The sequence below is a fragment of the Macaca fascicularis genome, chromosome 17, assembly GCF_037993035.2.
Source record: "Macaca fascicularis isolate 582-1 chromosome 17, T2T-MFA8v1.1".
Lineage (NCBI taxonomy): Eukaryota > Metazoa > Chordata > Mammalia > Primates > Cercopithecidae > Macaca > Macaca fascicularis.
The window spans coordinates 65,090,509-65,107,914 of NC_088391.1; the positions used below are offsets into that span (position 1 = coordinate 65,090,509).

Sequence of the window (17,406 nt, forward strand, 5' to 3'; positions counted from 1 at the left end):
AACTGAAACCACTCTAAACCACCAAGCACAAAGCAATTTTTGTTGTTGTTGTTGTTGTCAGCCCATACTTATCAAGTATTCTAAACTGTCTTAATTACTGTTATTTATAAATAAAACACAAGGTAACTGCCTCAGCCTTGAGTTTTGGTATAATCCCACCATAGTCAATATAGCGCTAAAAAAAAATATTCTATCAATGCTTTTAATCTACTCATTGAGTTCATTTCTTTCCTCAATGAAGTATTTTGTGTTTGCTAAAGTTACCTGTATTCATATCTAAAGTAGAAGAGCTAATGTATATTCCAAAGTCTGTTAGCCTTGAAATATCCTCATACTTCAATGCTTCTTTCTAAATATTCCTTCAAGCAACACTTCTGATAAACTGCAACTGTGATCTTCTGCAAAATTTACGTTTTCAAGTTTTCCCTTCCACTGTTCTTATGTTTTAAAAAACTGTATTCCTCTTAATATGTAAACAATATTTTAATACAAATTAAATATTCCCATTATTTAAAAGATTTTTTGGTCAAAGTTAAAATTCCTAGCACTTAAAAATAAAATACATCAGATTTTTTCAAAAATATGGAAGACCTTCATTAGATAGTATCACATGAAGTACATTTAAAATTTTATTCATCAATCAACTTTCTTTGCTTTTGTTGCCCAAATAAACCATCTCTAAACTCATTATAACACCATATACCCTACTGGCCAAGCACATCCTAGACTCTATTTTTGGAAAAGAAAACTTCCTGGTGATATGGCAAATGATAAAAATTTGCCAAAACACCATAAAACCATCAGTTCTAAAAGAGAACAGAAAGAAATAAACGGGAAATCACCACAGCTGCCAAAATAATGCTTTTAATTTGCATTCATCTGTTAGCAGGTTTGCTTTTTCTATTAAAAAATATAAACTGGGCCACGTGTGTTGGCTCACAACTGTAACTCCAGCAGTTTGGGATGGCAAGGCAGGCAGATCACTTGAGGTCAGAAGTTGGAGACCAGGCTGGCCAACATGGTGAAACCCCATCTCTACTAAAAGTACAAAACTCAGCCGGGCATGGTGGCCCACACCTGTAGTCCCAGCTACTCGGGAGGCTGAGACAGGAGAATCGCTTGAACCCGAGAGGCGGAAGTTGCAGTGAGCTGAGATTGTGCCACTGCACTCCGGCCTGAGCAACAGAGCAACACTCTGTCTCACAAAAAAAAAAAAGTGTGTGTGTATGTGTATATATATATACATACACACACACACACACATACATATATACACACACACTGTTTATATTAAAAAACACAGTTTATGTAAAAAGATACACATATACACTGTTAATATAACAAATCTTTTCCGCATATCTACTAAAACCCTGAAACCTCGATTTCCCAGATAGAAAAAATTTTTCCCCAGGTACTTTAAACAACTTACAGCACTTGGTCCATTTATCACAAATTACCTTGTATTATAATTTGCCACATAATTCTTACCCCCCACTCCTTGATTTTCAACTCACTAATGATACTGGATATTGTCCTACCCATTTTCATATAAGGGTCCATAAGCGTAGTAGGAGCTAAACACGTGTAAGTCAAATGGATAACTGAAGCACGTTCTAATAAAAATAACATTATTATTGCTTATATTATGTCCCTAACTTGATAGCTTTATCCAATAGCAGAATGCATATTAGCCAGAATTTATTGGTCTACTATTACCACTGCTGTAGAACATCCTATAGCAGTTTACTTCTAAAATAATTTTTTGGATGAGGTGTCATAATTTGTTTTACTACATATATTAGCAAACACTTAATTGACTTCTTTACTGAGGTATATCTTGTAGTAAACGTATTCTAGTAAACACAGTATGTCAATACAATCTACAACAAATATAATACTACAGCCTCTAAACCATATTTATTTGTATAATACTCCCAATTTTACTCTATTCTCCAGTAAGGCTAACTCTGGAATACTACATTTAATGCCAGAGGGAGGTAAGAGTAACACAAGGGGAAAGTCCAGGGGGCTTTCTACCATTCAACTCTCTAAAGCTAACTGGCTATTCACTATAATTTCATTACTTTCCTTTGCTGAAAATCAATTTCCACATCTATGAAATAAAAATCATAATATAGTTCATAATAGAGTACAACAGTAAAATAGCATATAGTGCACATAACACATATGTGCTGTATTACATGTCATATATACACTACACATGACATATAAGTTGTATGATTCAAATATATATTAAATGATACAAATACATATGATACATAGATTATAAAGATTACGATACCTATATTATACAAATATCACTGAATATTAATTTAATAAAAGATGGAATCTAATAATTGTATGAAATTCTGTATGCTTTCTCCTGAAAGCATACAAAACTCAAATATGTAAAAGTGATTGGACCAGACATGTTTTAAAGGAGACTCATTCTCACAGACAAAAGGAAAATCACAAAATCTGCATTTATATACAATCTATTAGTCATTAAAAGTATCTGTATATCATTTTGTGTGTTCTATTTCATTGTTTTCACAATTCATCAGCTTAACTCCATGTAGCACTTCCAATAAAGATTCATCACTTTCAGCACATCTAATGATTATCGTCTCAATTTTATATCAAGATAATAAACTGTTTCTCAAAACTAGATGCTTTCATTTTCCCTTTTTCCACTCGTTTTGTTAAAATAAGATAAAAAACAATAAAATTTTCCAAATAATTTTTGAAATTTTTGCCAGAAGTGGCAAAGTCACAGTGCTGTAGCAGGAGTGGGAGTTACCTGGCAAAACAGCAACACAACAGCCCAAAAAAGGCATTCATCAAATGATGTTTGTAAGTCAAAATCGAGTACATAAATGGCATTTCAGAGGTGACACATATAATATTCCATGTGCCAGTTATTTGAAAAGTCAATGATATAAAAACCAAGGTATACCAGTACCTGTTTACTAAAGAGTACATATTAAACAAACTAACATATGAAAAACCAAGTTCTTAACTTCTGTATTATACTAGGTATACAATAAGGAGTATTTTATTTTGTACCCACTATTTACTCTGAATGGCTGTTTGTTGGTGTTACTGTTGTTGTTTTAGAGACAGGGTTTTCAAGGCTGGAGTACATTGGCTCGATTGATCATAGCTCACTGCAGCCTTGAACTCTGGGATCAAGGGATCCTCCTGCCTCAGCCTCCCAAGCAACGGGGAATACATGCACATGCCACCACACCTGGCCTGAATGGCAGCTTTTAAGAGAGGCATCAATACACTGGAGCAAATATTTATAAATGCAGCATGGTTTAATTCTACTATACTACAAGATTTCTTTTTGCAAGAAGAAATAATTTTTTTTTTCTTCAGGAAAATAAAGCGAATTGAGGAATGGTTGACAGAGTTGAATATATTTAGCTACTCAGGTTGGAAAAGACCACGACAGTGGCATTTTGAACAAGGCAAATTAACAAACAATTAACACCAGAAGGAATACTATGAGCTGTGGGGCCTGAGAATACTGACTGGAACACAGTGTATTCTTAAAGCAAGAGATGATAAATAAGAAAGTCCCACAAAAAGTGATGTTGATATTTGCAGTGATAATCGTAACATGAATCAAAGTCAGGCAAGATACCTGTGACATGGAAAGAGTCTAAAGGAGTTATATTGAAGAGCTAGTTTGAGTTCGTTTCTTTGCTTTTGCAAGGGTATAAAAAAATTTGTTTTGTTTCTTTTTTAACTGGAGAAAATGCAGTTGGGGAGAAGTCATGTAAGTGTGTGATTATAAATAGGTATTCAATAAATGTACAAATAACATGTAAGAGCCTTATTATCTACCTTTATTGTGCATTTTATATAATGTTTTAGTTAAGAACAACATATAGCATGTTGCAACAATGTTTGAGTCTAACCAAGTGACTTTTAAACCATAAATCAGACATAGCTTAATCAACGCAATCTTGATTTAACTGGGGATTTGCAGTTCAATGTACTGCTCGAAATTATAGTACATCACAACTTTAATAATTCTATTTCTAAAATTAAGGGCTGTTTTTTAATGACCAGTTGATAGTACCTTCAGGTGACTCATTAAATAAGTAGTCTGCAGATTTTCAATCTCTAATCATTGTTCATCTTTATTTTCAATTTTCTGTAAATGACCATGTGAACTGTAATTTCATGTGTTTTTCTTTTGACAAGCTTGGATACTTCACCTGTATTATATAAATATTAATAATCAGTAACTTTTATACCAACTACGTTGAAACTTTTTAAGAGTGACTTTCTCAAGGTCACAGAGCAAATCTCTGGTGAGACAGGAATGGAATTCATGATCTTTGACTGCCAGAAGTTTTCTACCCACACTCGGAAATTCCTTCCCCATAAGCGTAATTTATATGCTCACTTTGAGAAGCAGGAAAGTTTATCCCTTTCAGGGGAGGGCAGTGTTGGGGCAGTGGAGGTACAGCTGGAGTGCTTTTCCCATCAAATCAGTTGCCACATGAGAACTTTGTAGTTTTACAAAGTGACTTTTGGCCACATTACCCCATTTAACCCTCACCACAGCCCTGTAAGCTACATATTATTTTTTCCATTTCACAGACTCAGAGAGGTTAAGAAATTTGACCAAGGTCATCCACAGCTAGTAAGCAAGAGAGCAAGACTCGAAGTGAGATATTTCTGCCCCTGAAATTAGTTACGATTCAAGGATGTATAATCTTAGAGGTTACCATTCATTATGAAATGAAGGAAGGTTTTCTTTACATTGTTTTGGAATAATTTAACTTGGTTGCCATTTAGGTTTGTTTTCTTTAAGGCAGGGTTGTTTTTCTGTTTTATTATGAGTTAGTTCAATAATCTCAAAGTGAGCACAGTATTACTAAACATAGAATTTTTTTAAAAGACTGTTTTTCCCCCTTTTGTATACACGTGTGGCTTTTTAATGTTTTTCTTAGTCATGAAATTTTACTATAATTCTTGCTCTTGTGTATGGTGTGTGTGGGTGCGTTATGTGTGTGGGTGTGTTATATACTAATATAGACTACAAAAACACGTAAAAACATATGAATATAAATAATAAATATATACATACACATATAGACATACAAGATAATGAATATATATGTATATACAGTATGTAGTTATTCTTCAGTATCCTTGGAGGATTGACTCCAAGATCCCATCCCCCAGCGGATACCAAAAACCATGGATGCTCAAGTCCGTTATAAAAAATAATGCAGTATTTGCATACAACCTGTGCACATCTTCCTACATACTTTAAATCATCTCTAGATTACTTACAATCACTTATACAATGTAAATGCTATATAAATCGTTATGGTTTTTTTATTTGTATCATTTTTATTGTTGTATATTTTTTTCTTGAATGTTTTCAATCTATGGTTGACTCCCTTAATGCAGAATCCACAAATAAAGAGGGCCAACTGCACACATACACATCATCCCAGGAATTACCGTGAAAGGCCATACATACTGAAAAGCATGGCGAATGTCACACTTGGGACACAATTCACGGCTGTCAGAGCCAGCAGGTAGTTATCATGGTAGCTTCTATAGTCTTGGATAGGGGTGGGGAAACTATCCCAAAGGTCTCCTAATTTATTCCCCTGTCACCTTCCACGCAGCAATACAGCAGTAAGGGCTTCCTGCTACTTTTGCACCAGACAGCAAATGTGTTTGGAGCAGTCTAATTATTACACTAATAAATATTCAAAAATGTAGACCATGAGAGTAGCAACAAAAGAAATGCATGACTTTAAGTTGAAAAAAAAAAAGGAAGAAATACCATACTAGAGCAGAATTCTTTGGGTGAATATCCTGTAATCTACTGTCGACCAAAACAAATTTTTAAGGAGCAATGATACTACTCAAGTAGCCACTTTATGACAATAAACACCCAAAACAGAAAAATCCTTTTGTCACATAATTACTGACAATATAGAGAGAAAGTAACCATTTAATCCACAGCATGTGTTCTGTACCACAAGAACTCAATAGCTGACATCAGATGGGGTGTGGCCAACCTAGGCCCTAAAAATGAATTCTGGAGGGTGGATGTCAGGCAGCTCTCTGGGCTGGGCTTCGGATCCTAAGCAGGTCTAACAGAGCCTAAGACTGTTGACCTTCTGGGCATAGGGCAAGGCCCATCTGTTTACTTGCTTGCTTTTGGGAGGAGTGGTTGTGGTAGATGAGTTAAGGCTGTGGTTATAGGGCGTTGCCAGTTATTTAATTTTAATATTTTTACCCTTACATTTTGTACACAGTTAAAAGTTGAAAGCTGTGCATAAATTGCAGGCTGAAAAACAAGTAAGTGTGAGTTCGAAAGGAAAAACAAACACTGGGCAAAAATATAAGCCATTTCCAGTCTATGATAATACAGTATTTTCAAATAGAAAATGACAGAGAAGCAACTACAACCTATTTCAGACTTATTTAAAAAATTAAAGTTGTAGCCAGCACAGTCGCTGATGCCTATAATCCCAGCACTTTGGCAGGGGTTTACTTGAGGCCAGGAATTCAAGATCCAGCCTGGACAACACAGTAAGACCTCATGTCTACAAGAAAATTTTTAGCTGGGTGTGGCAGCGTGCATCTGCAGCCCTGCCTACTTGGGAGGCTAAGATGGGAGGATCCCTTGAGCCCGGGAATTTGATCTATGATGATGCTACTTCAGTCCCGCCTGGGTGACAGAGTGAGACCTTGACTCAAAAAAAAAAAAAAAAAAAAAAGCTGTTTTCTAAGCAGAAAAGGTAATAATGGTGTTGAGATTTTGAATGAAACTGTCTTGGGATTTTAGCTCATGTTCATTAATCAACATGCAACTGGCAAGTAGAAAAACCTATAAACACAAACTTTTCAAATGAGTTTGTGCCATTACTAGTTTTCTAGTTCAATACACAATCTACAGCTAGATTTATGAACTTGACTGTTTCTCTCACAATATTAAAAAAACAAACCATTTGATGCTCCAATTTAATGGGATCACTGTAATATTATTAATTTGCAAAAACATAAAGTTCCATGCTTTCCATGTTGTATAATGGAAAAAAAATGTCCAGGACCTTTATATGTTCATCTACTTAACAATATCCCTTCACCGGGTAAGGTTACTCCAAACTCTAGATTAACCAACACTGGCTTGAATTCAAAATGCTCTCAGCATAGGCCTAGAGGCCTAAGCACTTATGTTGTCTCTGCCAAGATAAAACACACCTATATTTAAGGCCGAATTATTTCACTAAGTTGATAACAGCCTGCTTCATGATATACTGTAACATCTAAAACTCACTGGAGCCTGTTTAAAGTGCCTAATTTCCCTGCACAGGAGGCAGGGAAAATAACCCTGAGCAACATGTATATTTTCACATGACCAGAACACGATGGATATTACAGGCCAGACGCATGCTCTTCAGAATGAACGTCAAGCATCCCGATTTGTTCTCCCCTTGGCCTGGGGAGAGTGAGTGCACTAGTGTTTGCAGACCTTCCCTTTCAGCACACACAGAGGCTGCAGCTGTAGTAAACAACCACCGGCCAAGAGTTGCTAAGGTCAAGGTCTCAAATGCTAGACCAGGACCATTTCCTCCCAAATGATAGTCATTTCTGAAAAAAGAACTTTGGGGTGGGGGGGGCGGTGTGGAGAATATTAAGGACTCATTAGCACAATTTTTTTCAATAAATAGTAATAAAAAGCATTCCACAATTAAGTTCAGCTGACTGCATTGATAAGTAGTACATAAATAACTGAAGGATTTCAAAAATAAACAGAAAGCCTGAAGAATGTTTTGTTTAACGTGGCACAGTTATGTTTGTTACAGGGTCTTAGTTCAAAATTATGAAAATTGTATGTGAAAACATTTCAAATTTCAAATTTTCCCAGTACGTTTCATAATAGTTATTAATTGGTAGAATAATAAACCTCTTTCCTAATTTTTATATGCTCAAATTGCTCTTTCCCCAACTCAGAGGAGCTTAATATACTCAATCTAGTACCAAGATTGACCGGTCTGCAACAATAAAGATGTAACTTACGCAACTGAAACGTTTGTCCTTCAACATCCTATTTCCACCATGCTTCTACAGTTTAAAATTTTCTATTCTAAGTATAGTCCTTTATCGGAACCAATTTCTATGGGGTTTTAAAATATGCACACAACATGTGAATGAGGTCTGAGGACAGCACAAGCAAGCTTTTTTCCTTGAGGGAGGGGGGTCCACTGTTTTAATTAAATGTCAGTTCTAAAAGCGTTTCTTAGAAGACGATATACACCCACTCTTCAAAGTGACCACTCCTATTCCCATCACAAAACGCTTCTTGCTAAAAGCCACCAAATTTATTTCAAAGTATTTACTTATCTAAACAACTCTATCGTCCAGTAAGAAAAGGGCATGGAAGCGTCTAGGTGGTTTTGCAGAATGACGTGTATTTGATTGGCAGATGTCTACCGAAGTCACTAGATGCACACGCACTAAATGTAAATAGAGTTGCTCGTCTCTCTGATGTTACAGGGAAACAGAAGCTAACGCTGGTGTAAAATAAAATATCAGAATGCTCGGCCGAGAATTCCATTAGCTAGTGGAATTATTCAAAACTATCCATACAGAACGACACTTAAGCCATCTACACAGTTAAATTAGGGGGCTGCCAATACTAACTACACAAACTGTTTATCCACATCACACATTCCGTTGTATTAATACTCTTTAACTCAACAGTCTGGTTTTATCAGCTGAAATAAGACTATTACTATTAAAGTATGCAAAACTCGAAGCGCAGGGTGAAGGGGGTTGGGAAGCTGCAGGGCATATAACAAAGGAATTGGTACTTTTTCCAAGCATTTGCCTCAAATGCACTGCGAAACAAAACTGTTGAGTGCACCCCACCCTTTTCCCCCAAAGATAAAAGTTTTCAAAGTTCTTGCAGACAGCTCTCTACTCAACAAAAGCAGGATTGATTCTCCCCGTAGGGGAGCATCTAACGTGAATACCAACTAATGTCGCGGAGGTCAAGTCCGAACCCTCAGAGTGAGCTTCTAAGGCAAGAAGTGGCTCCCAGGCCGGCTCTGCGGGTTCCCGGCCCAGGTGGACGTGCAAAGTTGCCCCTTGTCAACTCCGGCCAGGTCCCCCGTAATTGAAAATAACAGCCACCGGCCAGCCCCTGGCTACTTGCATGGACCAGGCACTGTAGCAAGTGACAGTTACACATCATTACGACCAGAGACAATAATGAATGTAGCACCAGGAGCACTATTCATGCCAGCAGTGTCATCTCCGCCTTAACCCCTTCCCCTCCACTCTCTCCAGTGCGCACACACAGCCCACACGGCCCCGGTGCGGAGCTATTCATCCACCCCTCTCGAGGTCGGGGGGCCAACTACTTCCACAAGCCCCCTCCCCCCCAAGTTCAGCCCTGGGGTTTTATTTCTCATCCTTGGCAACTGTCAGGCAAACACTGCAACCAACAATTCCACTAGGGGTAGAAAAACATTTGCTTAATTCACGTTACTTGATAACTTCTTCTGAAAAAAAAAATTAGGGGAGGGGGAAAGAAACCTCCTTCTTTCTTCTCCACGAATCCGACCGACGCTACTTGCTTTGCAACAGCATCGCCCTTCCCCGGCCCCCTCCCGCTTCCCAGCACTTTCCCCCTTTAAGAACACAGACCAACCAAAATGATTTAACTTGAGCAGATGACAGAAGGAAAATAAAACACGTTAAGAGAATACGGTCTGATTTGGGATGGCAAAAAAAAAAAGAGGGGGTTGTTTATTTTGATAAGAAACGGAATCGGCACAGACCTGAACAGAAGCTGCAGAGCAGGAGAAATTGTTTTCTTTCCCTCACACAGAGTCCCCCTCTCTCTCCCTTTCTCTCTCTCACACGCGCGCGCGCGCACACACACACACTCACTCGCACACACACGGCGTCACCCGCGCACACGCACACGCAGAGCCTCTCAGCGGCTCTCTGCAGTTCTCAGGAAATGAATGGGGGGCAACCCGGGGAACTGTTGTACTTGCAAATGACTTACCCGGATCACATGATGCGCTAAATGTAGGGTGGGCCGGTGGGTGGAGGCTGCCGAGACGCGAGCCCCGGTCTAGTGTGGGGAGCCTCGCCAGGCCCGCATCGAATTACCCCGGGGCCCAGCCGAGGGGGTTGCAGGACGCCGCTTCTCCTCCCTCGCAGCCCGCAGCTCAGGAAACCGGAGAGGCGCTTGGGGTGGGGTGGGGCGGGGTGAGGTGAGGGGGGGCCGAAAACAAGAAACCCCCAAACAAAAGAGCTCCGGGTCCTCCTCCCCAGAAACAAAGCCCCGCCGCTGCGGGCGAGCCCCGGGGTGGGGCCGAGGGCGGGGGCGGCGGCGGGGAGGGGCTCGCTCAGCAGGCGCTAAGTCGCTTTATTGCCATAAAATGGGGCCCCCGAGCCGCTCCGCCCGAGGATTAGGAGGCGGGATCTGAGTGTGATGGTTGAAATCCCCTGTGGGAAACTAACCCCTCCCCGCTCGCAGAGGTAGAAGGCAACACCCACTGCCCGGCCCTCGCCTCCCCACCCGGACCGCCGGGCTGGGTCCGCGGCGCCTCCACCCCGCCCCACCCCGCCCCACCCCTGCCCCCGCCCCTCGGCCCCGGGCCTCGGCCGCCCTTCCCTTTCACCTGCACCACTTTGCTGCGGCACCCCAAATAACCTAAACATGGCCCTGGGAGCTCGGGGAGTAGTCGGCCGAGGGGGCCTAGGTGGCCCGCGGGGACTCGCGGAGGGAGGGACTCCTGGAGGGCAACTCGCCGGGCAAGGACTCGCGCCGAGAAGCGAGAAAGTCCCCTCTTTTGTGTCAGAGCGCGCCAGGCAGGCTTAGGAGAATTCGGGAACACAGAAAGCGCGCAGCCCGCTTGGGCCCCCACCCCTCGCCGCACCCGCCCGGGTGGGGGCGCGCAGTGGCGGGAGGGGGCCGTCGCCCGGGCCGTCCCTGCGGCTCGCCCGCCAGCGAACTTGGAAAGGTGTGGGCGGAGCCGGCCCGGGCCGCCGGCCGGGGCTGCGGGGCCGCTCGCGGGGACCGCCCCCGGGAGCCGGGCATCGCCCGCGCTGGGCAACAATGGGGTCGAGCAGGGGCAGCCCCGCGCGCCGGTGGGGCGGGTGGGGCAGGCGGAGGGCCGGGCGCGGCAGGCAGGGGAGTCATTGTTTGGGTTCCCGAGCGACGCACGTTGCGGGCGAGGCGGGGGCGCCCCTTCTCCCGGCACTTCACCTTGGCGGGATGAATGGGGGCGAGGCGGAAACGCGCGCCTGGCCTCGCCACCCCAGAGAAGGGGCCCTGCCCGCGCCAGTTTTGTGGGAAAGCAAGCAAACTTGCAGGACTGGGGCAGAGGAAGCGGGAGCTGCAGACCCCACCGGCGCCCAGGGGCGGCGGGGAAGGGAGTCCAGCCCCACTGCCCCGCGCCCAGAGCGGAGCCCCGAGAAGCGGGCGGCCCAAAGCCGAGTCCTTGACGCTCTCCCTGGCAGCCCCTCCCTCCCCGCCTCCGCGCTCCGGGGAGCGGATCCGCGGGATTGTGGGGCGGGAGAGGGAGGAGGCGGCCGGGCGGCCCCGCCGTTCCCGCGGCTGCTCGGAGGGCGCAGGGTCAGCGCCGCGCCGGAGGGTCGGCGGGGGCGGGGAGCAGACGGGGCGGAAGCGGCTGGGCGGGCGGGGCGCGCGGCGGGAGGGGGCGGGAGGCTGCGGACCCGCCTCCTCACCATCCTAGGTGAGCGCGGCGCTCCGGGCACTACAGTACGTCCCTGCCCTGCGCCCCCGTCCCGCCCCGCCCCGCGTGGGAAACCGCCAGGGTGGTGGGAACGCCGGGAAGGGGAAGTTTGTGTGCGGAGAGAAAGCTTTGCTGTACTGTGGCGTGGAGTGGGGTGGGAAGAGAAACAAGGGAGAGGCCGAGAAGCAGGAAATGAGAGCGAAGGCACCAATGTGAGCCAGGGCCAGCCGGGTTCCCCATCGATGTGGCGGTTTCCAGCCACTTCAGGCCCAGTGTGCGTTCCTAATGACAACAAAGGCGGCGTCTGCCTGGTGCGTTCTCTGCCTCCTGCCACTCCTAGGTTCTGGGGAAAATGGGAAGGGTGGTCCAACCTAGAGGAGGAGTCCCACAGCCTAAGATGCGTCTTAGGAAGACAGCAGGGTGCAGAGGAGGGGTCTCTCCTGGTCTTGAGGTTTCGAAGAGGAACAAATGTCTGAAATTTGTGGAGCACTCCTCGAGCGAAGTAGCCTAGGCAGCGGGAGCGGGAAGGCACGGGCACAGCGAGGGCGTCGGGAACCCAGTGGGAGTGGGGGGTTGAGGAGTCGGTCCTCGGTGTGCGGTCTCTGTTCCGGGGAACGCAGCCACAGCTCCTACTCCCTGATCCGATCCTGGGCCTACGGTAAACAGCCCTTTGCACTCTGCTACATCCGTATGGAAACGATGTAAAAACACAAGTTTGAAAAGCAGTAGACTATCGACAACTGCGCAGGATTTCAACGAGAAACTTGCCTCTACTAGAATCACTGAAGTTTCCCTCTAGGTTGGGCAGGGAGTGAAGGAAGGGAGTTTTACTGTAAGAGTGGAAGGATGCTGTAAGAAATTATGTCATTGTGGCAGTTCTTGTACTAACAGCTCTTTCTTGAATGAGGTGAGTGGCGGATAGACCATAAATATATTGTATAGCGAGTGCTTCTGCACGTGGAAAAGCAAACTGGACTCCCTTCCTATGGCAACAGCCACGGGCATGTTAGGAGAGTGATGAAAGATAGCAAACAAACTACAAGAACCCATTCCAGAGAGATAAGGAAACTAGGGGTAGGTGGAGGTTAGTACCTAGAGTCTGGATACCCTGTATGGTTAAAAGAAAAAGTACTTCAAGCATTGGGGAGGAAAAAAATGCAGATTTTTAAAATTGTTGACAGATACGGAGTAGAAATCTTAAAGTAAGGCAACTTGTTAGCTATGAAAAGCGAAAGGAGAAAGAAGAGAAAAACAGGTTTAGAAGAGAGAATCACTTCGTTGTGTGGACTTGGGGTGGGTGTAAAAGAGCAAAAACATTTGGAAGAATACAAAGCATGGATGATAACGGAGTGAGATCACTAGAGGAGAGTGTGTGTGTATGTGTGTGTACACACACAGGCATGCGTTTCCAAGCCAGTTCATGTAATTCTATCTCCATATAGAATTTAGATTTAAAGAAAAGTAAGTTGTGGACGGAAGGGAAGAAGATAGGGAAAAGTACACTACCTTGGCAAAGGTGCACATTTTTAATGTTCAGACCTTTTTCCTCTCTACCTCTGTGTTTGCAGAGATGTGAAAAGTCAGAAAATGTAAAGATGGCAAATTTATTTCAATCCTTAATCAGGCAGACCATGTAAAAGAATGTGTAGTGAGAAAGTACAATCATAGAATTTGGGGTTTGAAATTATCTGTCGAATCCAATACTATATGGCTTCAATTCTGTTTAAAACCAAGATGATTTTGATAAAGAATGATAACCCATTTCCCTAACTCTATATAAAAACTTCACTTACTTAGTCTTACATAACCAAAAGAAGGATGAATTATGAACAAGGTAAAGTTTGGTATTCTGAATTGCTTACACATAACACATGCATTGAGTTTCTTTTACCTAACACATTGTCCAGAAAAGAAAACCACACCCAAACACCCTCAAAGCAGATAAAATATCTAATTCTAACAACAGGAAAATTTACAACTAGAAATAATGTTGTTAATATAAAAGTAAATGTTAACTGCCGACAAACTTTTTGTCAGTTCTTCTTATACTCAACCAGTGGTGATACTGTCTTTGAAAAATTAGTGGTTAGAAAAATCTTTTTTTAATTTTTTATTTCTATTTATTTATTTATTTATTTATTTATTTATTTATTTATTGACACGGAGTTTCACTCTTGTTGCCCAGGCTGGCGTGCAATGGCACGATTTCACCTCACCGCAACCTCTACCTCCCGCGTTCACATGATTCTCCTGCATCAGCCTCAGGAGTAGCTAAGATTACAGGTATGCACCACCACGCCTGGCTAATTTTTGTATTTTTAGTAGAGATGGGGTTTCTCCATGTTGGTCAGGCTAGTCTTGAACTCCCGACCTCAGGTGATCCACCCGCCTCGGCCTCCCAAAGTGCTGGGGTTACAAGCGTGAGTCACCACACCCGGCCGAAAAAATCTTTTACAGTATTACGAGCATTACCTGTACCTCACCCAGATTTCTCTAAGGCAAAAACTCTGCTCAATATCTGTGTACATTTAGAGATGTAAGGCTTTGGATTAGTGAAACCGTAGATGATTTAGCACTAATATAATTTCAAGGGAGAGGATAGGAATTAAGTCTATTTTATAAGTAAAAGCTATGTTGAAAGATTGAAATTAACTAGAAGTGAAAATAAAGCTTATTTCCAGAACTCTGAACAAATTTTAAAATATAATCTTTATTTTTTTTTTCCTAAGGCCTAAAGTGAACATGTACTGTTAGGTTTTCAATGCCTATATTTTTCACGTGTCATATCTTGGCAATAATGTGCAGCAAAGGGGAATCTTCCTGTTGAAGTATGAGAAAGTGAGAAAGACATGTAAAAGCCTTACTATAACTGCAAACAGCTGGTGATATTATGTGATTACTTGGTAAACAACATGTTTTGATTTGGGGGATGAGCTGTCTGCAAATTAGGGGGAAAATGCCATTTCATAACTTTGTTTTATTGCAATCAATACAGTTTTCAGTCCTTCTAGTTTAAATGTCTTCATCACATCTTCAGATGTGTCTTCTTTTCCACCTTCCTCCAGTCACTTTCATGCAGGCCTTTTCCAGCGTCACCTCCACTATCATGTCTGCTTCCCAGCTCTGAGCTCTGCATCTAGCCCCCTTTCCCTCACATCCACTAATTATAACATATCTATCTTTAGATATGTTATAACATATCTAAATCTATCATCTAACATATCTATCATATCTATCTTTAGATAGATATGTTATAATTATCTAATGTTACAATTAGGCACAATTGGAATGTTACAATTAATGGCACAAATTAGTTACAATAAAATACTATGACACATAAGGGCCCCACTTCCATATTCATACCTCATACTTTCCCCTCCAGCCTGTGCACACATGTTGCGATGATCTTCCTCTGTCCTCTCTGGAATCCTCTAAAAACGATTCCTGGATACCCCACATACATGTGTACGTATCCATCCTCTCACCAAAAAGTTGTCTTTCCCTTCTTGGAGCTTCTTATGGTATAATGGAAAGAGTGCTTCAGCTGCTGACTAGCTGGGTTTTCATCTTTTTTCTGATTCTCTATTTTTCCACCTACTTAAATAATATTTTCCCCACATTGAAGGATTAACATTTATTAGGTGCTTACCTGTGCCAATGGGAGATATATTGGCCCAAGTAAGCATCCAATAAATGTTGATTCCCTCATTCATTCTTCGGGTTCTCACACCTTTCTTATTTCCATGAAGTATTGTTGGCTCACCTGTTACATGTAACCCCTTTCGGAACAAGAGCTATACTTTAATCACCTATTTAGCCTTTCTTTTACTCTCACGCTGTTTTGCACATAGTAGGTGATTAATGAATGCTTCTTGAATCTATGAAACAACTATAATATATAAACTTAGAATGACATACATTAAAACTTGAGTTTCCATTTGGGTGCACATATTGAAAATAACAAAATTCTGCAATGTGTTGATAAATACCTTTTGAACATTAATTCTAGCAATGTTCCTCAAGCAACTTTCTTTTAAGTAGAAGTTTTTATATAAATATAATAGATTTGGAGCATTTTTACCTAATTCCATTTTCTCTTTCATATGGAATTATTTAAAATTTATTCCATTATATTCCTCTTCATTTTTTTATTAAAATTAGATGCATTCTATTGTATTAAATTAAAAACATTCAATTTTTTAATACCAGAAGGAAAATTCACAGCAAATTTGTTTTTTAAAAAATGACATTTGCAAGTTTTGAGATTATAAACATTAGAGCTGTAAAGTAGCAAATAATCTGCATTTTAAAATATAATAAATTGAGCCAGGCGCGGTGGCTCAAGCCTGTAATCCCAGCACTTTGGGAGGCCGAGACGGGCGGATCACGAGGTCAGGAGATCGAGACCATCCTGGCTAACACGGTGAAACCCTGTCTCTACTAAAAAAATACAAAAAAGTAGCCGGGTGAGGTGGCGGGCGCCTGTAGTCCCAGCTACTCGGGAGGCTGAGACAGGAGAATGGCGTAAACCTAGGAGGCGGAGCTTGCAGTGAGCTGAGATCCGGCCACTGCACCCCAGCCTGGGCGGCAGAGCAAGACTCCGTCTCAAAAAAAAAAAAAAAAAAAAAAAAAATATATATATATATATATATATATATATATATATAAAATAAATTGAGCCATATGAGATCTGAACTATAGGTATACTTGCTTTTTTAACTTTACAAATGAAAATAGTACTCTCCATGGAAATAATTTAATTCCACTAAAGTATATCTAGTTTGCAAAATACCACTTTAATTTCTTGCTATATGTAATACATTAATCTAGCTATTAAGAAGAGCTTAGATAAAACTAATAACTATATAGCATGTAACATTAGAATTTTCCCAAATGTTTGCAATTGTATTTACATAATAGTGAATGTCTTAGCCTCTCACTTGTAAAAACAAAATGTTTATTTATTTTAGATAGTTTCCCCTAAGTTGTGTTACTGAAACAGAGAATATGAGTTTATTTTTGCTGTTGTAGAAACCTACTGCCAAATTATTTTTCAAAAGTATTTTATCAGTTTATGGCCAGCTGCAGTGGCTCACACTTATAGGCTCAACACTTTGGGAAACAGAGGTGACAGGATTACTTGAGGCCAGAAGTTCGAAACCAGCCTGAGAAACGTAGAGAGACTCTGTCTACCAAAAATAAAAAAATAAAATAAATAAGCTGGAAGTGGTGGCATGTGCCTGTAATCCCAGCTACTCAGTAGGCTGAGGTGGGAGGATTGCTTAATGCCAGGAGTTCAAGGCCTTAGTGAGCTAAGATCAGCCTAAGCAATTAAGACCCTGTGTCTAAGGAAAAAAAGCATTTTACCAGTTTACAATTACACCATCATATTTGAGAGTGCCATTTTCCCTGTGTTCTTGCTAGTATTGGGATGTTTTGGAGTAAAACATCTTAAATTGGTAAACAAGAATGGCTTGAGTTTTAATTCTTTGATGAGTAAAGATTAAACTCTGGGAATATAAATGGGACATTGGTGGATGGGATGGGCTAAATACAACTCCTATTACATAGCCTGGCTAAGAAATCATGAGAAACTGATATCATGTTGATATAATAAGAAATGAAGGTTGGAGCCAGGCGC

General features: G+C 41.7%; 1 protein-coding gene across 3 annotated transcripts in view; it reads right to left on the bottom strand.

Moving 5' to 3' along the window:
• The window catches only part of KLF12 (KLF transcription factor 12), a 447,122-nt gene extending 436,645 nt beyond the window's left edge, over positions 1 to 10,477 (bottom strand). For all 3 annotated transcript variants that reach the window (XM_015439340.4, XM_074022140.1, XM_074022139.1), the window contains exon 1: positions 10,067 to 10,477. The gene's annotated coding sequence lies outside the window, so the exon portion shown is untranslated. The remainder of the gene's footprint in view (positions 1 to 10,066) is intronic.
• Between the last annotated feature and the right edge of the window lie 6,929 nt (positions 10,478 to 17,406).